We start from the raw sequence: 22,934 nt of genomic DNA, 5'->3' as shown, positions 1-22,934 counted from the left end.
CAGCGGATGGATCCTTTCCTGACAGTACCCCCCCCCCCCAAAGGAGTGGCCTCCAGACGCTCCAATTGGTTGAAATTGTCCATATTCTATGGCGTCAAACAGAACACTGGATGGGGGTATATCAGGCTGTGCAACAGGCTCTTCAGGCAGGGCATCAAGGCAGATAGAGGGCTCCAGGTCATCGGCAGGGTGCGGGTTGTCGGACTGGGCAGCAGTCACCTTGAACTGGGCAACAGACACATCAGGCTGGGCAGCCGGCACAGGCACATCAAGCGGGGCTGCGGGTACATCAAGCTGGGCAGAGGGCACATCAAGCTGGACAGAGGGCACATCAAGCTGGGCAGAGGGCACATCAAGCTGGGCAGTGGGCACAGGCACTTCAAGCTGGACAGTGGGCACAGGCACTTCAAGCTGAACAGTGGGCACAGGCACTTCAAGCTGGACAACGGGCACAGGCACTTCAAGCTGGACAACGGGCACAGGCACTTTAAGCTGGACAGAGGGCACATCAAGCTGAGCAGAGGGCACAGGCGCTTCAAGCTGGACAGCGGGCACAGGCGCTTCAAGCTGGACAGTGGGCACAGGCGCTTCAAGCTGGACAGTGGGCACAAGCACGGGCACTTCAGGCTGGGCAGCAGGCATGGGCACCTCAGGCTGGGCAGCAGACAGGAGCACATCGGACCGGGAAGCTGGCACATTGGACCGGGAAGCTGACGCATCGGACAGGAAGGCAGGCAGTGGCACATCAGGCTGGAAGGCATGCAGCGGCACGTCAGGCTGGAAAGCAGGCAGCGGCACGTCAGGCACATCAGACTGGAAGGCATCAGACTGGAAGGCATCAGACTGGAAGGCTGGGACATCAGACTGGAAGGCATCAGACTGGAAGGCCGGGACATCAGACTGGAAGGCATCAGACTGGAAGGCCAGGACATCAGACTAGAAGGCATCAGACTGGAAGGCCGGGACATCAGACGAAGGCCGGGACATCAGACTGGAAGGCATAAGACTGGAAGGCCGGGGCATCAGATTGGAAGGCATCAGACTGGAAGGCCGGGACATCAGACTAGAAGGCATCAAACTGGAAGGCCGGGACATCAGACTGGAAGGCCGGGACATCAGACTGGAAGGCATAAGACTGGAAGGCCGGGACATCAGACTGGAAGGCATCAGACTGGAAGGCCGGGACATCAGACTGGAAGCCATCAGACTGGAAGGCCGGGACATCAGACTGGAAGGCATCAGACTGGAAGGCCGGGACAGACTGTAAGGCATCAGACTGTAAGGCATCAGACTGTAAGGCCGGAACATCCGACTGGAAGGCTGGCATATCAGGCTGGGAAGCAGAGACATCAAGCTGGAAGGCTGGCACATCAGACTGGGAAGCAGAGACATTAAACCGGAAGGCTGGCACAACAGGCTGGGAAGCTGGCACATCAGGCTGGAAGGCTGGCACATCAGGCTGGGAAGCAGAGACATCAATCTGGAAGGCTGGCACATCAGGCTGGGAAGCTGGCACATCAGGCTGAGAAGCAGAGACATGAACCTGGAAGGCTGGCACATCAGGCTGGGAAGCTGGCACATCAGGCTGGGTGGCAGGAACTAGGACGTCAGGCTGGGTGGCAGGAACTGGGTTGGTTGGTGTGGAGGTAGGTTGGGTTACTGTCAGGATTGTGTGGGTCGGAAAGAAGTGTGTTTCTTTTTTGGCTTAGCCACTGCAGCTTTTTGCGTAGGTGCAGGGCTGTAAGAAAAGAACGTTTCTGGGCAAAAGAAAGACCAAGGAACAGTGGCTGGAGGAGGATTTTGTGGGATTTTTACAGGTGGAGGGGAAGAGGCAGGTGGATTGAAGGCAGGATAGGTGCTACACTTGGTGACTGGGTAATAGTATTTGGTAGGAAGTGGAGTAAACTGTGCTGTAGTTGAGGTTGCCATAGGCAATGGGGAGATAGATACCCGGGAAGGCAGGTGATCAATGACAGGGCTGGAATGTTGTGGCTTAACTAAATGCAGGCGATCTAACCATGCTTGTAGCACAGGTTGAACAAAAACTGATTCACACACAGCCTGGCTAACCAGAGATTGCACTGAATGGATGCAATCAGACAACACCTGCTGTGAAAAAGAGGAATAACGTTCCATGAAATAGGCTGGATCGTCCTCTAACAACCATATCAGAGATTCCACTTGGCCATAGTTGAAGGGGGGAGAAAAATCACTTCCTTCGGGACAACATGACAGGGCTGGCTTTGCACATAATTGGATCAAGGGCTGAACATCCGCAAATAACATGTAGCCCTGATCCACAAGGGAATGAGCTGATCGGATGGTTTCCATCAGCTGGTCACTAGTCCACCCTTTTAAAATCTGGCGACAATATTCACCATCCTCTTCTGCCAGCAGAGAATAATAAGTGATTTCATTGAAATCCATATCAGCAGACTAACAAGCCAGGATGGTTCCTCAATGCAGCCACGTCTGGCCAGGGATGGCCTTGGTATACTGTCAGAGAATTAGTAGACCAGACTGTGTGGACTGCACAGAGGAAACCAGAAACACATGTAAGTGAAAAATAATGGTGTTTATTTACATAGGTGAAAAGTAAGTGAATATAATAGTGCACAACCAACCCAAAACCACAAACAACAATGATATATACAAATAATGGGAAATACCAGAATCGTAACAAAAGCCAGACCGAGGTCATACACAGGGGGATCAGCAGATACATAAGGATGGGGAATAAACAGGATAGGGCAAAGACGGATGGATGGGCTGCAGAGCAGAGATCCAAGGCAAACAGGAGGGACAGGGACAGGTCCAAGATGGGATCGGATTAGATCAGGTCGGGTCAGATGCAGGCTCAAGGTCAGGATAGCAGGGTCAGGGTCAGGGCCCAGGGAGAGAGATACCAAGGCAAGCATGTGTGGGCTTTCCGGGTATTTATAAGACTGCATTAATTGTCCTCAAGTAACACCTGAGCGCAGGAAGTGTTGCCTGCTCCCTACTGCCAGGATCCATCCGCTGGTGGACTCTAGTACTGCGGCCCAATGATGACATAACACCAGCAGGGAAAGTCTCTCCTGACAGTTACAAACTGCCAGGAGACACCTGCTGGTGGACCTCAGCACTGCATGCCAAATGATGGATCTTACCAGCGGAAGGACCTTTTCCTGACACATGAGCAAGTTGAATATGAGGGGGGATAGGGGGCAGCCTTGGCGCGTGTCATTAGTAATGGGGAAAGGGCAAGATAGCATGCCTTCAGTAAAGACTTGGGCTTCAGGGCTAGAGTATAATGCCATGATGGCACTTAAAATATGGCCCTCAATACCAAATTTTTGGAGGACAGCTTTGAGGTATGACCAGTAGACTCTGTTGTCTAAAGATAGAAGCTGTGGATTCAGCATGGTGAATGAGGTTTACCATCCTTCTGGTGGCATCAGAGGCCTGTCTACCCTTAGTGAATCCCGTCTGGTCACTATGTATAATTGTGGTCATGATCTGTAGTAATTTTGTCGCAATCGTTTTGGCATACATTTTGAGGTCCAGGTTGAGTAGTGATATTGGGCGGAAATTTTGGGGAGCATTGGACTCCCTCCCTGGCTTCGGTATGGTTATTACGAGAGCATTTAAGTATTCTGTAGAGAAACCAGAAGAGAAGGCAGGATTGTTAAAGAGTTCAGTCAGGTGTTGGAGCAGTTGTGGGGAATATGGTTTATAGTATTCCCAGAGGGCCTGGGGCTTCACCTTTTGGTAGGGAGTCTATGGTAGCCTTGATTTCTTGTACTGTGAATGGGGTGTTGAGGGCTTGGAGTTGTTCTTTAGTTAATTTGGGTAGGTTAATAGTTTGGAGGAATTTGTCAATGTCATGCTGTGTGGGCTGTGGGATGAGGGGGTCTCTCTCTACTCAGATTGTAGAGGTCCCCATAGTAGGCGCTAAAAGCGTCTGCTATGTCTTGCGGATTGTGTAGGGGTATTTTCGTGTGGGGGTGGAGAAGGTGGGCAATCTTGGTTTTAGCTCTTCTGCCTTTAAGGCGTTGTGCAAGATATTTCCCTGCTTTATTGGAGGTGGAGTAAGTGGTCGCTTTCAGTTTCTGATGGAGGAATTCGTAGGAATGGAGTAGAAGGGTTCTAAGTTCTTGTCTTAAAGTCAGTAACTGGTCAGTCTGCGTGTCTGTGGGAGTCTGTTTGTGATCGAGTTCCAGGGCTGCTATTCGAGTTGTTAGTTCGTCTAGACGCTGCGTCCTCTTCTTTTTATGATGCGAGCTTAATTTAATCAACATCCCTCTCATGAAGGCTTTGTGAGTGCTCCACACCACGCCAGCATCAGGCACAGTGCCTTTGTTGAGTAAAAAGAATTCAGTAATGTGGTTTGATATCTCTGGGGTATAGGTGTCATGTTGGATTATGTAGTTGTTTACTCGCCAGAGAAAAGTGTTGTTTTGTAGGATGGAGTGGTCTATGGATATTGTGATTGGGGCATGGTCTGACCATGTCGTGGTGTGGATCTCCGAGCCAGAAATCCTCTGCAAGATACATTTGTCCGACAGGAAGAGATCTATTCTGGAATATGTGTGGTGTCTGGAGGAGAAGAATGTAAAGTCTCGTTCGGATCCATTGTGGCATCTCCAGACATCATATAAAGCTTGAGAGGAGATAAAACTTTTCAGGGGTGAAGATTGTCATTTTGACAGTGGAAGTGGAGTCTAGGTCGAAGTCGGGAGCTAGGTTAAAGTCTCCGCATATAATCAGATGGCCCTTATGGATAGGGTGAGCAGTGCAAAGAACCTTGCATAGAAATTTCATTTGGTGGAAATTGGGGGCATAGACGGTGGTGATGGTGTATGTCGTTCGGTTTATGTTACATATGAGAATTATAAAGCAGCCCTCAGGATCTGATATGATTTGTAGCATTTGGAAATCAACTGTCTCTTTCACTGCGATCATAACCCCTCTGGTCTTAGTGGAGTGGGTCGCATGGAAAATGTGTGGGAACTGGCGGTTTTTATAAAGGTGAGTATTGTCTGGCAGTAGGTGGGTTTCCTGGATGCAGGTGACATCACTGTGGAGAGCTTGGACAGTCCTCCACAGTGAGTGGCGGTTGGAGGGGTGATTCAGCCTGTTGGTGTTTAAGGAAAGGATATTGATTGGCATCTTGAGTATGTAGGTTCAGTAGGGTTACAAAGCAAGACTTACAGTTAGTTGATAAGGTGGTTCCAGGGTCTTCAGGCGGCGGGATGCAGAGGTGCGGCAATCCAAGTGTTGGAGTTCTGGTGGAGTCAAAGCTGCGGATAGAGCAACACTATATTCTCAGGTTAGTTGCGTAGAAAAGGGTTGGGGGGGAGGAAAGAGGGGGGACTATCAAGAAAGGGAGCCAAGGGGAAAACGGGGATGGGATAGGAGAGTCAGTCAAGCAGGCTGTTGCTGGGAAGGTTTGATGTATCCCTGCGAAGTGCCGTGTTCACAACAAAAAGGTTAAAAGGAGAAACCAAAATGAAAAAAAACTTAAAAGTTCGCAGAGGGGGTGCAGAGCACAACAATAGCCTCTCAGGGGAGGGTACAGAGAGTCAGTAATACTGGAGAGTGTAAGCAAAGGTATCAGAGCTCGGGGCAACTTGTGGTCGCAGTTCGGCCATGTTGGTCTTTTATTTCTACGTCCTTTAGGCATTGGTGCAGTCCAGGCTTCTGTGAGGTGAATGTGGACCCTTTTGGTGAAGCGGAGGTTTGGGGGGTTCTATCAGTATTCCCCAGGTGTGGAGTAATCTCAGGCCCTTCTCAAGGTCTCCTATGGTGTGGGTCTGCCCATTCTTAGTGATGAGAAGAGTGGCTGGGTACCTCCATTTATATGGCATTTTGTGGTTTTGTTGGCCTTTTGTTATTGGATTCAGTAGACGTCTCAGTTGGAGGGTATATTTGGATAGGTCTGGGAGGAGTTGAAGCCCAGTGTAAGGAGCTGGTAAGGGTGGGTTGGCTTTCATCCCCATCAGGAGTTTTTCTTTGATGTGGTAGAAGTGGACCCTCATTAAAACATCTCTGGGGACTGAGGTTGCTAGGTGTGGTGGCTTAGCAATCCTGTGGATCCTGTCAATGATAACTTCTCTTGGAGACGCTTCAGGAATAATTAGGTGGATCAGGTCTGCCGCGTAATGCGGTAAGTCCATGGGGGTACACTGTCAGGGACTCCCCTTAGTTTGATATTGTTCCTGCGAGACCTATCCTCTAAATCGCCCAGCTTGGCACGCATCCATACTTGTTCCTCTTTGATATCATCACAGGTGTCAATGATGTCGTTTACTGTGTGGGTACAATCTAACAGGCGTTTCTCAGTATGTGTCACCCTGTTATCTATTGTGCGGATGTCAGAGGTGATTTTTGAGAATAGTGAGGAGAGATCTGTCATGAGGGAGGTCTGGAGGGAGAGCAACATGTCTTTCAGGGTCGTGTCCATGACTGGCTGGCCTGAGGTGGGGAAGGAGGCCATGGAAGACTGTAAGGCCTGGTTGGAGAGGAAGGGATTTGGAGCCTGGGCCTCAATTTGGGAGTGCAGAGGCCGCTGCGGCGGCGCATCTAGCTGCATTTTAGCTTTGGCTGGGCTGCCGAGGAGGGGGTCGTCCTTCCAGGGGCTGGGGGTCCGTCTGAGGTACCTGTAGTATGCAGGGGCTCCGGATCATTGTCCAGGAGGTCCGTGTATGCCTCACGCGGTGCAGATGGGCCGGCGCCATCTTGAAGGCCTGTGTCTCTCCCCGCCGGCTTGTAAGCGAACTCCGTAAATTTTTTAGGAGATCTCATTGTGAATCGCTTTCTAGACGGGTTCATGATGGTCACTGATATGCCTGGAGCTAGGATGGCAGTGGAGGGTGCAGTATCTTTGGCCTGCGTCGCTGGATTCTATCCCCTGTCTGATGAGCTGTGCTGTTAAGCATCCATCTCTGTCTCCGGTCGGCCACGCCGCCCAAAAATGTTCATTGTTGATGACGCCACATATAAAACAAACATCAGAAGTTCACGTCATCACATCAACCAACCCAAGTGCAATACAGTTAAATAATGTTAGGACTGAGGAGGAGTAACTCAACAGTACCTCAAAACTAACATTATTTTAATTTTTAGCTTCTAGTTCAATTTCTTATGAAACTCGTGAAAAAACATTTTTCACAGATCAAAATTAGGTTTATTCCAGGATGGCAAGGCCAAGGAGCCAAGGACTTAGCAGCAGTAAGGCCACATGCACAATAAAGCTCAAAGTAGCTTCTCCTACAGGCGTTTGAGCTCCCTTTTTCTGAATTTTTTAAATAAATTAAAAAGTGCTAGCTTCTACTTAAACTTCTTATGAAAAACTCCTGGAAAAACATTTTTCACAGACCAAAATAAGGTGCATTCCAGGATGGCAAGGCCAAGGACATTGCACGTTGAATCACCTATAATTTCACTTAAGGAAAAAGTTTTTTTTTTAAAGGCCAACATGGAGGGGAGTTAACAAGCAGAGAAAATGAGTTGGACAGTAACAGGTGGTAGATTACTTTTCCAGTTCAAACACAAGTGGTAAGTTTTTTTTAAGAAACAGAATAATCTTTGCATGTTCAGTTAGAAGTCGGTTTCTGGTGCCAGTCAGAATGTGTGATGCTGCACTGAACAATCTCTCACTGAACAATATTTTTTGTGCCATTTGGGCTAGAGTGGGAAATCACAGTTTATTGACTGCCCAATACTCAAGAGGTTTTTCCGAATGAGGCACAGTGATCTCTCAAAGATATGCTTCTAGTTGTATGGTAGCAGCTGTGGGAGCACTGTTCTCTAATGTAGATGAATAAGCAATTTCTTGGAAAACACTGTCCACAGTGACACTGGTACCTGGCTGTTGCTCACTGTGAGACCTTTTGGTAGCTGGTTTCTCAAGCACCTCAGGTGTAGCTGCCTGTTCCTGTAGTACCTGTACAGAAGATATTTCTTGCATTTCCTGCACGAACATCTCTTTGGCCTGCCTGCCAGCATCTGCATTTGAGAAGAACCGATCTTTATACCTAGAAGAAGAAAAATACAAGACATTAGACAACGTCATGCAAGCAAAGCAACAACTGTGGAAGCTTGCTGTGGGGGCACTGCTAGAAGGAAATGTGACGGCAATATTTAAATAAAAACAAGTCAACATAGCAGCCAGATATAACTAATTGATTACCGTGGATTGAGTAAGGTAGCGATGCAGTAAAGTGGATTTTGCTCCATGTCAGAGAACCGTTTCTGCAAAGCACCAAGCAATGTGTTCTTCATCGTTTTCACACCGTGGTCCTCATCCACTTCTTTAGATAATAATCGCTGTAGCACAGTCACTGCAGGAACTACAACTGAGGCAAAAGAATCTGAACAACTCACATGCCGAGTTAACTCTTCAAAGAGAGCCAAGATGTTGATCATCTTCTCCATGAGATTCCACTGATTTGCAGTGATCGTTGCAGGCAGCTGATGTTCTGACACACACTCCAATGGCCCGTTTTTGCTCTATCAGAGACTGCAGCATGTAAAAAGTGCTGTTCCAGCGAGTCTGAACATATTGTTGAAGTCTATTAATGGGTTGACCAAGCTGGATCTGAATATCTTGCAACCGAGAATATGCCAGGTTTGAATGTTTAAACTGCCCAACTATTTTGCGACCAACTCCCACAGCCTCCGTTATGGTGTGCTGTGATAAAAGCCCCTCTGAGACAGCCAGCTGCAGTGTATGTGCCACACATGAAAGACTCTGAAGACCAGCATCTTCGACACCTTTTTTCATATTTCTGCCATTATCACGGACTACCACATGAACAGAAATTTTGGGAATCACCCAAGTGTCAAGCATTTCTTCTAGCATGCTTCTTATAGCTTGGCCTGTGTGAGAGCCTTGAAATTTCTTTGCATGCAGCATGACTTGGTGCCAAGTGAAATTGGCATCAATCCACTGTGCAGTTAATCTAATTAGAGACACGGGACTCACACTACTGCTCCAAATGTCCGTGGTGAAACTGATAGCCTTTATGTCCTCCTGTAGCATGTTGGTAATGTGTTTTTTCACTGTGTTGTGTAACTTTGGCAACAGGAACTCTGTGACGGCAGCTAGGAATTTCTTACTTAGGCTCCAAAAGATTCATACGTCGCTGAAAACCCACATTGCCAACTATTGATAGTGGCTGAGCATCAAGACCAATGAATTGGGTAACTACTTCAAACATTTTTTGAGCCCTTGGGTTATCCATGGAAAATTCCTCACATCTGGCAAGGGTTTGCTGCCGTGTCAGATGCTGAGTGCAAGAGCTAGTGACAGCTGTAAATTCACCATGCTCAGTCTTGTGTTTCATTTTGAGGTGTTTTATGAGATTACTGGTATTATAAGAACTAACTTTTGAACCTCCTCTGGATATTTTGGCAGAACAGGGTTTGCAGTCTGCAATGCGTTTGTTGGTTTAATCAATTTTGACCACTTCCCACCCGCCCAATGTACATGTACGGCCGGGTGGGAGCCACCTCCTTCTGACTGGACGTTCAGGAACGTCCTTCAGAAGGAGGGGGATCGCTCGCGTGTGCCCGCTCAGCGGTGCGATCCCGATGCGCTCGTGTCACCCGGACATGGCGCATCTTGGATCGGCAGGAGGGCTCTGTGATTGGCCCTCCTGATCACATGGCGGCCGTGTCCAATCACAGCCGCCATGTGATCAAAACAATCAGCTGGTTGCTAGGCAATCGGCTCTCCTCTCCTCACACGGAAGTCGTCGCTGAGAAGAGGAGAGCAGATCGCTGCAGCCGGCTGGTGATCAGTGAGTATGAGCTGTTTTTACACAGTGTAAACACATGTCCACAAAACACACATGTCCCCACACATGTCCCCAAAACCCACATGTCCCCAAATAATAAAAAGATATGTCCCCAAATAAAAAAAAAAAACATATGTCCCACTAAAATCACATGTCCCAATGATTATCTGCACACATATGTACGTGATCACCTGCACACATATGTACATGATCATTTGCATACATATGTCCGTGATCACACAAACCAATTATTATACACTTAACTGAATATTTTTTTACCAAAAACATGTAGCAGAATACATTTTGGCTTAAATTTATGACAAAATTAGATTTTATTGGATTTCTTTTAAAATAGAAAAAAGAAAATATTGTTTTTTTTCCAAATTTCCGCTATTTTTGCGCTTATATCGCAAAAAATAAAAAACGGAGTTCTGAATAAACACCACCAAAATAAAGCTCTATTTGTGCGAACAAAATGATAAAAATTTCATTTGGGTACAGTGTAGCATGACCGCGCAATTGTCATTGAAATTGCGAGAGCGATGAAAACGGAAAATTAGTCTGGGAAGGAAGGGGGCGAAAGTGCCCTGTATTGTAGTGGTTAAAGAACTTCCAGACAGCTGACATTTTGCTGGCAGTGGCATCCGTTTGCATTGCACTTAAAGCCAGAAATAAGTAAGTCTCTCCACCTTGGGGGGGGGGGGGGGATGAGGAAAATGGTGAAAAAAATCCCTATTAATTATTATTATTTTATATTATAATTATATTATATTAAATTATAATATAAATGATATAATATTATAATGATTATATTATTAGAATTATTAAATATTCTATATTTATTATTAATTATTATTATATTAAATATTAATATTATATTAATTATAAAAAGATAAAAAATTACCCAGGTGGTATAGCTTCCCTTCTACATCACGCATACTCTTTCCTTTGTTGGCTTACCATTGTTGAAGATGCAGGAAAGAAGAACGTACAAAGCCCAACATTTGATGGTCCTACTGACTTATTTCTCCTGTTTTGGAAAGAACAATTCAGCCACTGAAATTATAATGTGGATATGGATAGGACAAAGTCTTTAGCAATAGCCCTCCTTTCAATTTTCCCAGAATACTTAGTGGTAGCAAAGAAAGATCTTTTATGATTTCACTTTTCTGAAGGTAGGTGGATGATAATTAGGCACTGGAAATCAACCACTACCCCATAGATCATGAAGTAGGTAAATTAATATACTGGGAATGGAGAAGATAATAGCTTACTCACAAGACCAAAACAAAACTTTGTTACATCATGGAGCACTTGGATCAAATTCTCGAATGCCGCGTACACATGACCGGTTTTCCCATCGGATTAAACTCTGAAGGTATTTCCGACGGAGTTTCGACGGAGTTCTGCTGAAACTGTCTTGCGTACACACGATCACACCAAAGTCCGATCGTTAAAAATGCGGTGGCTTACAAAACGTACGATGGGACTAGAAAAAGGAAGTTTAATAACCAGTAGCCAATAGCCTCCATCTCGTACTTGCTTCAGAGCATGCGTCATTTTTGGTCCGTCGGAACAGCATACAGACGAGCTGTTTTTCTGATGGGAATTGGTTCCGTCGGAAATATTTAAAACATGTTCTATTTCTAGGCCCATCAGAATTTTAGAGAAAAAAAAAAGTCAGATGAGGCATCCAACCCGTCCACCGGTTTATTTTTTGCAAGCCATATATCTCATTCGGATTCTGTGCGGCTTTCTTAGGTGGACCTCGCACCCCCTCTATCCGTCCCTGGTTATGTGATCCACACTCTACTGTCGTGCAGTGAGGGGAGTGACACCCCTCCAATCACATGTATAATTATGTTTAATTGATTCACACTGTCATTCCTTGGAATGCCTTTATTTACCTCAGATGTAGTGAAAGTAGATAGTTGATCCCCAGGCTCTGGAGGTCAACCACTACTCCATATCTCAGGAAGTGTAACCCTTTAAGTTTATACTCTTCTTATTATACTAGAATCTGCTTACATATATATATATATATATATATATATATATATATATATATTGTAATATTGTGGGTTGTATAAGTCAAGTGTAGCACTCACTAGCGAGACCAATCCACACCGGAAACTCAATTTCAGGGCTTTTTGACCCACTTTTATTAAAAAAAAGAAAATGTCAATAATTCCCACGCAGGGGTTTTAATTTCACCGCAGTAATAAACAAAAAAAATACCAAGCCACCTGGCTCTATGGTCAGCAGTACTGCTGTTTAGGCTTTACCCTTCAGCCCTCTTGGCCATATAACAGAGATCACGTACCAGGACTGTACCTCTTTTAATCTCCCTTACTGCTCAGCCCACAGCTTTGGGCCCTCTGACTACACCATGCAGACATGCATGCTTCTCCCTTGCTTGCCTGGACTCCTCGGGAGGGTGGAGCCCAGAACCATGGTCAGGTGTCTAGAAATAGACCAACACACACCTGACCAGTCAGTGTGCTGGTGAATCACAAAATCTGGACCCAGGACTGGGGATTTCATCCCACCCGGATCACTACGAAATCCCTGGGCTCCAGATCCCAAAACAGATTTTAGTAAATAATGAGGAAACTGAAAATTCAGGTTCCTCCTAACGTTGCAAGCTCCCTGGAGCCCCTCAACCCACCTGGTTGAAAATTCTGGGTCCATACACTGGTGGGGTACCACACTACCACAATATATATATACAGTGGTGTGAAAAAGTGTTTGCCCCCTTCCTCATTTCCTGTTCCTTTGCATGTTTGTCACACTTAAGTGTTTCGGAACATCAAACCAATTTAAACAATAGTCAAGGACAACACAAGTAAACACAAAATGCAATTTGTAAATGAAGGTGTTTATTATTAAAGGTGAAAAAAAATCCAAACCATCATGGCCCTGTGTGAAAAAGTGATTGCCCCCTAAACCTAATAACTGGTTGGGCCACCCTTAGCAGCAACAACTGCAACCAAGCGTTTGCGATAACGTGCAATGAGGCTTTTACAGCGTCCTGGAGGAATTTTGGCCCACTAATCTTTGGATAATTGTCCTATTTCAGTTACATTAGAGGGTTTTCGAGCATGAACGGCCTTTTTAAGGTCATACCACAACATCTCAATAGGATTCAGGTCAGGACTTTGGCCAGGCCACTCCAAAGTCTTCATTTTGTTTTTCTTCAGCCATTCGGTGGTGGACTTGCTAGTGTGTTTAGGATCATTGTCCTGCTGCAGAACCCAAGTTCGTTTCAGCTTGAGTACACAAACAGATGGTCGGACATTCTCCTTCAGGATCTCTTGGTAGACAGCAGAATTCATAGTTCCTTTTATCACGGCAAGTCTTCCAGGTCCTGAAGCAGCAAAACAGCCCCAGACCATCACATTACCACCACCATATTTTACTGTTGGTATAATGTTCTTTTTATGAAATGCAGTGTTCCTTCTACGCCAGATATACTTGGACACACACCTTCCAAAGAGTTCCACTTTTGTCTCATCGGTCCACAGAATGTTGTCCCAAAAGTCTTGGGGATCATCAAGATGTGTTGTGGAGAAATTGAGACGAGCTTTGATGTTCTTTTTGCTCAGCAGTGGTTTTCTCCTTGGAACTCTGCCATGCAGGCCATTTTTGCCCAGTCTTTTCCTGATGGTGGAGGCATGAACGCTGACCTTAACTGAGGCAAGTGAGGCCTGCAGTTCCTTGGACGTTGTTGTGGGGTCTTTTGTGACCTCTTGGATGAGTCGTCGCTGCGCTCTTGGGGTAATTTTGGGCGGCCGGCCACTCCTGGGAAGGTTCACCACTGTTCCATGTCTTCGCCATTTGTGGATAATGGCTCTCACTGTGGTTCGCTGGATTCCCAAAGCTTTGGAAATGGCTTTATAACCCTTTCCAGACTGATAGATCTCAATTACTTTCTTTCTCAATTGTTCCTGAATTTCTTTGGGTCTCGGCATGATGTGTAGCTTTTAAGGATCTTCTGGTGGACCCTACTGTGTCAAGCAGCTCCTATTTAAGTGATGCCTTGATTGTGAACAGTTGTGGCAATAATCAGGCCTGGATGTGGCTAGAGAAATTGAACTCAGGTGTGGACAACCACAGTTATAGTATGTTTTAACAAGGGGGGCAATCACTTTTTCACACAGGGCCATGATGGTTTGGATTTTTTTTCACCTTTAATAATAAACACCTTCATTTACAAATTGCATTTTGTGTTTACTTGTGTTGTCCTTGACTATTGTTTAAATTGGTTTGATGTTCCGAAACACTTAAGTGTGACAAACATGCAAAGGAACAGGAAATGAGGAAGGGGGCAAACACTTTTTCACACCACTGTATATATATATATATATATATATATATATATATATATATATATATATACCGTATATACTCGAGTATAGGCCGACCCGAATATAAGCCGAGGCCCCCAATTTACCACAAAAAAACTGGGAAACTTATTGACTCGTGTATAAGCCGAGGGTGAGACATGCCTGTCCATCCCTGTGTGTCCCTCCATCCCTGTGTGTCCGTCCATCCCTGTGTGTCCGTCCATCCCTGTGTGTCCGTCCATCCCTGTGTGTGCAGCCTTGTGTGTCCAGCCTACCTGTGTCCCGAGCCTGCGTCCCGCCTGCGTCCCGAGCCTGTGTGCTTCTGCCATGCCAGGATCGCCGCTCTTCTCGTCTGACAGACGGCGTCGGCGCCTCGGCGGCCATTCCACTGTTCAAAGGCCGCGCCTCCGTCTGTGATAGGCGGAACACTCAATTTCCCAGCAGTCTGTGTTCCGCCTATCACGGACATCCTCTCATCCTCGTCCGTAGTATGAGGATGAGCGGATGTCCGTGATAGGCGGACCACTGACTGCTGGGAAATTGAGTGTTCCGCCTATCACAGACAGGGAGGCGCGGCTTTTGAATAGTAGAATGGCCGCCGTCTGTCTGCTCGACGCGCTGATCGGGCAGGCAGACAGCAATGACTCGAGTATAAGCCGAGGGGGGCACTTTCAGCCTCAAAAAAGAGGCTGAAAATCTCGGCTTATACTCGAGTATATACGGTATATATATATATATATATATATATATATATATATCTGAGAAAGGTTTTTGGAAACAGCTTCACATGCAATGCTTTGCAAGTTTCTTCTGAGGTGCAAATTTGCGAAAAACAGGATGCGCTTGCGGTCGCAGCTGACATTAAAATTTTGCATACTTAGAACATTTAGGGCATAGGAACATCGACCTACATTTTTTTAAGGTTCAAAATATAACAGCTTAAGGTTATGAAAACATATTTTTATATATTTAGGGACTTATCTCTGATCAGGAATCCCCTAAAAATGTTTGCTTATTGTATGACTAACATAGATGTGGATGTATATGATTGGTTGCCCAAAGGGACTACTCCCTTGTGTTTTGTGTAATTTGATTGGTCGGCCAAGGGGCCTACCCCCTTGTGCCTTGTGTCTAAGTGCATCAATTCTGTATTCAGAAAATAAAGAATTGTATTCTTGATAATCCAGACATTGTGCATGGTTGTCTTGACTATCCAACCGGTTGATAGGGCTTTCCAGTGACCAATAAAGTCCAGCTCAAGCAGAACCAGAGGGGCGCACCTTACAGGAAGTAGAAAATACTGTATAATATAATGAGAATGGAGGACATAATGGCCCATTCTCAAGACAAAACTTTGTCGCCACATAGAGTACTATGTATCGAATTTTCTAACTTTTTCCATTTCCATCCATTCCACAGATTTTTCTTTGCAAGCCATATATCTCAATTGGATGCTGTGGGACTTTCTCGGATGGACCCCCCATTCCTTTCTGTTCCTGCTCTCTATGCCTCCCTCATTGTGTGATCCACACTATACTGTCTGGGTGCAGCTGGGGGAGAGGCATGCTTCCAACCACATGTAGAATTATGATTAATTAATTCATTCTCATTGTCTTTTATTCATTGGAATGCTTTTACCTCAGATGTAATGATAGAACCCTTGATGATCATCAGTGATATATAAGTACCAATAATAAATAAATCAATAAGGGAGTCTGCTTCCTATATACAGCATGTGCTCCTTGTTAATTGTGTTGAAAATCTAATAAAACCTATTCTTTTACCTGGTTTTGGCCCTTTGAAAAGGGGCATTGAGACAAAAACTGCAGAAAGAGCTTGTCTGTTAGCATTAAAAGATAAAATAAATGAACGCGTTACACAACCTACAAGTGTCAAACCAAAATGAAATATCAATTTTGTTTTCAAAAGTTTTATTGAAGAAAAAGGTTATGACAAATTTATAAGCGGCACTAAAAATAAATCAAGTTACAATAAGCAAAAATATTAAAGGGCAATCAGTTAAATAAGGTAGTTAGTTGTAAGAAGCATGTTCAGCTTTCTGGCCCCTTTCTTCTCAGTAGTGTGTAACTTAGGTCCTGTTCTATGGATGGCTGAAATCTTCCACCAATTAGTAGATACATATAGTGCCATTTTTGTTGGAGGAGAAACTCCGCTATTAGGGGAATAAGAACTTGTAGACTGCAATTTGACCTGCCACGTGAGCAAAAACTGTTGTGTCCCCTCTCCTGTGGAGAGCATGAGATGGGGACAAGGTCACCCAAGGTTTCCTTGTACTGAGAAACTTAATTGAGATGCATGCCAAGCATGCAAAACTTTCAGTGATCATAGACCATCTGTCCCTATTGTTCCTGGAACAGCCTTTGTCACAGTCAGGGATCAGGCTTAGAGACTAGTAGCTATTTAGCCATGGAGAAGCCCCACCAACCAACTGAATAAGTGTTCAAGCAGGTCTCCCTGGTGGATGATGTTGGTTGACCTGAGGTTTGACGTCTAAGCACTAACTGGTATTCACCAGAGCTCCTGATGGCAGAGATGGGTTTTCTGCGTGTTAGTACCCAGAGAGCTGTAGTCAGTGCTGGGTTTAGGAGTACATGACACAGAGAGAGTAGGGTTCAGGAGTCTGTAATGCACAGAATGCAGGGTCCAGGAGTACATAATGCACAGAATGCAGGGAACAGGATTGTTAGCCACAAAATGCAGGGGTCAGGAGTATGTGATGAACAAAATGCAGGGGACAGGTGTGTTATTCACAGAATTCAGGGGATCAGAAAAATGAAATGCATATAAAGCAGGGAGCAGGATTATGTAATGCACAGAATGCAGGGGACAGGAGTACATAATGCACAGCATGCAGGGGACAGGAGTATGTAATGCACAGAATGCAGGGGACAGGAGTACATAATGCACAGCATGCAGGGGACAGGAGTATGTAATGCACAGAATGCAGGGGACAGGAGTATATAATGCACAGGATGCAGAAGACAGGCGTATGCAATGCACAAAATGCAGGGGACAGGAGTATATAATGCACATGATGCAGGGGACAGGAGTATGTAATGCACAAAATGCAGGGGTGTCACGTACCTAGTGGTGAGCCCGGAATGCAGAAGGAGACCTCTCTTGCCTCCCCGACTCACGGCCCCTGATGATGGTGACAGGAGGCACGGGAGTCAGAGGTAGCACGAGTGCCTGGCAGGATCAACAGCCGGTGGATGGATCTGGCTGACTTCAGGAACTGTAGCTGGACAAGCAGGCCCCAGTGACAGCAGACAGGAACCAGTAGACAGCAGGATACCAACAGGAACAGGTGGATCACTCAGGGGCAGGCACACAGAAGAGTCAGGCAAGCCGGGTCAAACCAGACAGTCAGTACAGGAACAGATGCAGCGAGCAGAGGCAGGAACGTGGAACAAGCCGGGTCGGTAACGGATGAGCACGGATGGACCAGAGGATGAGACAGGTGCAGAGTCGTAGACAAGCCGGAGGTCAGAGGCAGGCAGAAGGCTGGGAAAGTCGCAGGTCAGGCCGGGTCGATACACAAACAGATCAGATTCAGGTAATAGTCTCAGGAACGCTGTAGATCAAGCAGCAAGATCAGAAGGGAGAACTGAGTTTAAATAGCCCGCCTGGCGCCGGTCACCGTGCGCGCGCGTGCGCACGCGAACGCGCGCACCCACGCACACGCGTGGCCGCGAACGGGACAGATGTATATAATGCACATGCAGGGTACAGGAGTATGTGATAAACAGAATGCAAGGGACAGAAGTGTGTAAAGCACAGAATGCAGGGGACAGGAGTGTTATCCACAGAATGTAGGAGTCAGGAGTATGTAATATACAGAGTGCATGGGACCGGAGTGTTATCAACAGAATGCAAGGGTCAGGAGTATGCAATACACAGATTGCAGGGGACAGGGGTGTTATTCACAGAATGCAGGGGTCAGGAGTATGTAATACAGAAAGTGCAGGGGACATGAGTGTTATCCACAGAATGTATGGATCAGGAGTATGTAATACACAGAGTTCAGGGGGCAGGAGTGTTATCCACAGAATTCAGGGGTCAGGAGTATGTAATACACAAAGTGCAGGGGACAGGAGTGTTATAAACAAAATGCAAGGGACAGGAGTATGTCATGCACATAATGTAGGAGACAGGAGTATTATCCACAGAATGCAAGGGGCAGGAGCGTGTAATGCATAGTCCTGAGTACAAAAAAAAGAGTGCAGAGGTGTATAACAGTGTAGAGGTAGAGCGAGTGCAAAATTCCCCACCTTCGCAAACAAAACTCTCCTCCCCTTTACCCTTTCAGTGAAAAATCTTACTCCCTCCTTTTTAAAAAAATAACACAAAAAAGCACACTCACCCCCCCCCCCCCCAGCAAAAATGATCTCTCACCCTCCCAGAACAAATCCTTGACAAGAAAATCCCCCCTCCTAACAAAAAGTTCCCCCTCCTGGAAGAATCCTTCTACCTCCCAGTACTCATCTCAGAATAAATCCTATTACACTCCCCCCAAATCCTCCATCCCAGCACAACTCCCCATTCTAGTAAGAATTAGGGATGATTCGAACACCCCCCCCCCCGGTTCAGATCGCACCAGAACCTGCGAACGGACCGAAAGTTTGCGAGAACTTTAGAACCCCGTTAAAGGCTATGGGACTCAAACATTCTAAATCAAAAGAGCTATTTTTAAAGGCTAATATGCAAGTTAAAAAAAGTCCTAAAAAGGGTTTGGGGACCCGGGTCCTGCCCCAGGGGACATGTATCAATGCAAAAAAAAGCATTAAAAACAGACGTTTTTTTAGGGAGCAGTGATTTTAATGATGCTTAAAGTGAAAAAAAAAAAGTGAAATATTCCTTTAAATATTGTACCTAGACGGTGTCTATAGTATGCATGTTTCCCGTGCTTATAACAGTCCCTGCACAAAATTACATTTTCAAAGGAAAAAAAGTCATTTAAAACGGCTTGCGGCTTTAATGTAATGTCTGGTACCGGTAATATGGATGAAAATCAGTGAGACGGCATGAGTACCCCCCAGTCCATTACCAGGCCCTTTGGGTCTTGTATGGATATTAAGGGGAACCCTGCACCCAAATTAAAAAAGGAAATGCGTGGGGCCCCCAGGCCCTATATACTCTGAACAGCAGAATACAGCCCATGCAAACAAGACAGGGACTGTAGGTTAAGTAGAATCTGTTTGTAATTTTGAACTGGTACATTTTTAACCACTTCCCACCCAGCCAATGCATATATACGGCCGGGTGGGAGCTGTCTACTCCTGATAGGACGTTCAGGAACGTCATTCAGGAGTAGCGGGATCGCGCGCGCGCGCGCCCGCGCAGCGGCGCGATCCCGATGTGCTCGTGTCACCCGGACACGGCACATCTCAGATCGGCAGGAGGGCTCTGTAATTGGCCCTCCTGATCACATGACGGCCGTGTCCAATCACGGCCGTCATGTGATGTAAACAAACAGCCGGTTGCTAGGCAATCGGCTCTCCTCTCCTCACACGGAAGTCACCGCTGAGGAGAGGAGAGCAGAACGCTGCAGCCGGCTGATGATCAGTGAGTATGGGCTGCTTTTTACAGCTTTTTACTCACTGATCATCAGTGTAGTGTAAACACACAACACACCACACAGTACAAACACAGTCCCCACACATGTCCCCAAAACACACATGTCCCCAAAACATACATGTCCCCAAATAATAAAAACACATGTCCCTAATAATAAAAACATGTCCCCCACATATGTCCCACTAAAATCACATATCCCAATGATTATCTGCACACATATGTACGTGATCACCTGCACACATATGTACATGATCATTTGCGTACATATGTCCGTGATCACACAAACCAATTATTATACACTTAACGGATTTTTTTTTACCAAAAACATGTAGCAGAATACATTTTGGCTTAAATTTATGACAAAATTTGATTTTATTGGATTTCTTTTCAAATAGAAAAAAGAAAATATTGTTTTTTTTCAAAATTTCCGCTATTTTTGCGCTTATATCGGAAAAAAAAAAACGGAGTCGTGAATAAATAACACCAAAATAAAGCTCTATTTGTGCGAACAAAATGATAACAATTTCATTTGGGTAGCATGACCGCGCAATTGTCACTGAAAGCGCTAGAGCGCTGAAAGCTGAAAATTGGGCTGGGAAGGAAGGGGGCGAAAGTGCCCTGTATTGTAGTGGTTAAAGTGTAGAGCCAGTCAAAAAATCTGTTTTTAAGCTTCTTGGAAAACATACCCATGTAACATTTTTTTTTTTAATGTCTGTGCACCTCTTCAGAAGATTTCACCTCACTTTCTGTCCCAATGACAAATGTTTTTTGAAAATTTGGGTTTTTTAGTGAAACAAGGATTGGTGATAAAGCATCAGTGGAGAGGAGACACGATTTTCCCATATCAACTGTTACAGGAGACAATTTCTCTCCCTATGGGTAGATTTCATCTCACTTCCTGTTGTCTCCTTCCGTTTGCAAGTAGGAGTCATTGGTAAGTTGGATGTTTGAAAGTGGGGGCCTGCTCTATATGCTCTGCAAAAAATTGGGCCTTAGGTGTTGGTGTTGCCACAACACTGTAAGCCCTCACAGTTACTCTTGGTGGGAGCTGGAATGCCCTGCTGTGAACTATTATATCAAGAATTGTAATTACATGCCATTGTTGAACAGTGGTAGAAAAATTGGGCCTTTGGTGGTGGTGGTGGTGCTGCTGGTGCCACAACACTGTAAGTCCTCACAGTTACTCTTGGTGGGCGCTGGAACAGGCCCTGCTGTGAAATATTATATCAAGAATTGTAATTATATGCACCTGTTGAACAGGGGCAGAAAAATTGGGGCTTTGGTGGTGGTGGTGGGTTTGCCACAACACTGTAAGCCCTCGCAGTTACTCTTGGTGGGTACAGGAATGGGCCCTGCTGTGAAAATTTAGATAAAGAATTGTAATTCCATGTCCCTGTTGAACAGGGACCACAACACTGCAACCCCTCGCGGACACTCTAGTTGAAGCGCAGGAATGAGCCCTGCTGCAAACCATTGCATCAAAAATTATAATAACACGCACCTGTTAAACAGGGGCTGAAAAATTGGGCCTTAGCCACTGGTGGCAGCGGCCAGAACCAACAATGTTCTTATAAGCTATCAGCATGATCATTGAGGAAGAAGAGGATAGTCACTAAGCATAACAGGATAGTCACTCAGCATCAGCATAGGTAGTCTTGAAGGGATCTGACATTTAAAAAAAAAATATTCGGCTACATCAGCATCAGGTGCTTGGTAGCTGGTGGTGATCCAAGACTGATTCATTTTTATGACCGATCCTTTTGTGACTGACCGAAGCCTCGGCAACACATTGTCCAGGACCAGGAATTTGTAACCTCCCAGTCTCTGGGAATGCGTTGCACAGACCTTTCTGCAAGGCCTCCCGAAGATGTTTCATCCTCTGCTCCCTCTGCGATGGCAAGATAAGGTCCGCAACCTTACCCTTGTAACATAGATCAAGGAGGGTTGCCAGCCAGTAATGATCCCTCTCCATGATCTGACGAATACGAGGATCCTTCCGCAGGCATTGCAGGATCAGGGAGGCCAAGCAGCATAGGTTAGCTGAGGTATTCGTCCAGAGTCCTCTGGGTCACTAAGGAGGACATGATCCACAGCCACCTCTTCCCAGTCATGTACAAGTCCATGGGTTTCTTGGGACTGTAAATGATCCATTAAAGACTGCTGCTAATTCTGAGTGCTCGACTCCACCTCCATGCTGACACAATCCTCCTCCTCCTCCCCTTCCTGTGTGATCGGCGGGCCAGCAGGAACACTGTCTGGATAAAGGGGGCCTTGAGAGTTAGGGAAGTCCTCCTTTTCCTGTCTCTATTCTGCCTCAAGTGTCCTGTCCATTATTCCACGCAGCGTGTGCTCCAACAGGTGGACAGTGTCACTGATGCATGCACTGTCACTGCTTACCATCCTCGTGGCCCCCTCAAATAGAGACAGGACAGTGCATGCATCCCTGATTATGGCCCACTGGCATGGGGAAAAAACAAGCCCCTCTGACCCTGTCCTAGTGCCATAGTCGCACAGGTACCCATTGATGGCCCTCTGCTGTGTGTGCAGCCGCTGCAGCATGGCCAACGTTGAGTTCCACCTGGGGGACACGTCACAGGCAGTTCTTTGGCAGGTTAAATTCCTTTTGGAGGTCAGCCAGCTGAGCACTGGCATTATATGACTGGCATAAATGCACACAGACTTTCCTGGCCTGCCACAGGACATCTTGTAAGCCCAGGTACCTTCCCAAGCACATGGGTCAGTTGTGCCTGTCGGAGGGTGGAGAGGAGGTTGGTGCCATTGTCGGAAACCACCATTCCTGGCTAAAGTAGGCATGGTGTAAACCCCCTCTCAGCCTGCCCCTGCAGAGCTGACAGAATATCTGCCCCAGTGTGGCTCCTGTCCCCCAAGCACATCAGCCCAAGCACATGGGGGCATAGTTTTGCCAGCGTATTTGCGTAGCCCCTTGAACGCCTACGGAACACCGCTGGTTCCAAGGGCAAAGCACAGGAAGAGGCCAAGGAGGAAGAAGAAGAGGAAGGGGTGCAGGAGAGAGGTGTGTCAGAATCACCAGTAGTAGCATTTTGGAGGCATGGTGGCGGAACAACCTCCAACACTACTGCACCTTGTCCTGCAACCTTCCCAGCTGCCAGCAGAGTCACCCAATGTGCCATGAAAGATAGGTAACCTCCCTGTCCATGCCTGCTGGACCATGAGTCAGCGGTAAAAT

The sequence above is a fragment of the Lithobates pipiens genome, unplaced genomic scaffold (genome assembly GCF_037356315.1).
Source record: "Lithobates pipiens isolate NorthernLeopardFrog02 unplaced genomic scaffold, aLitPip1_a1.2 Scaffold_18, whole genome shotgun sequence".
NCBI classification, from domain to species: Eukaryota; Metazoa; Chordata; class Amphibia; order Anura; family Ranidae; genus Lithobates; species Lithobates pipiens.
This window is presented reverse-complemented; position numbering follows the sequence as displayed.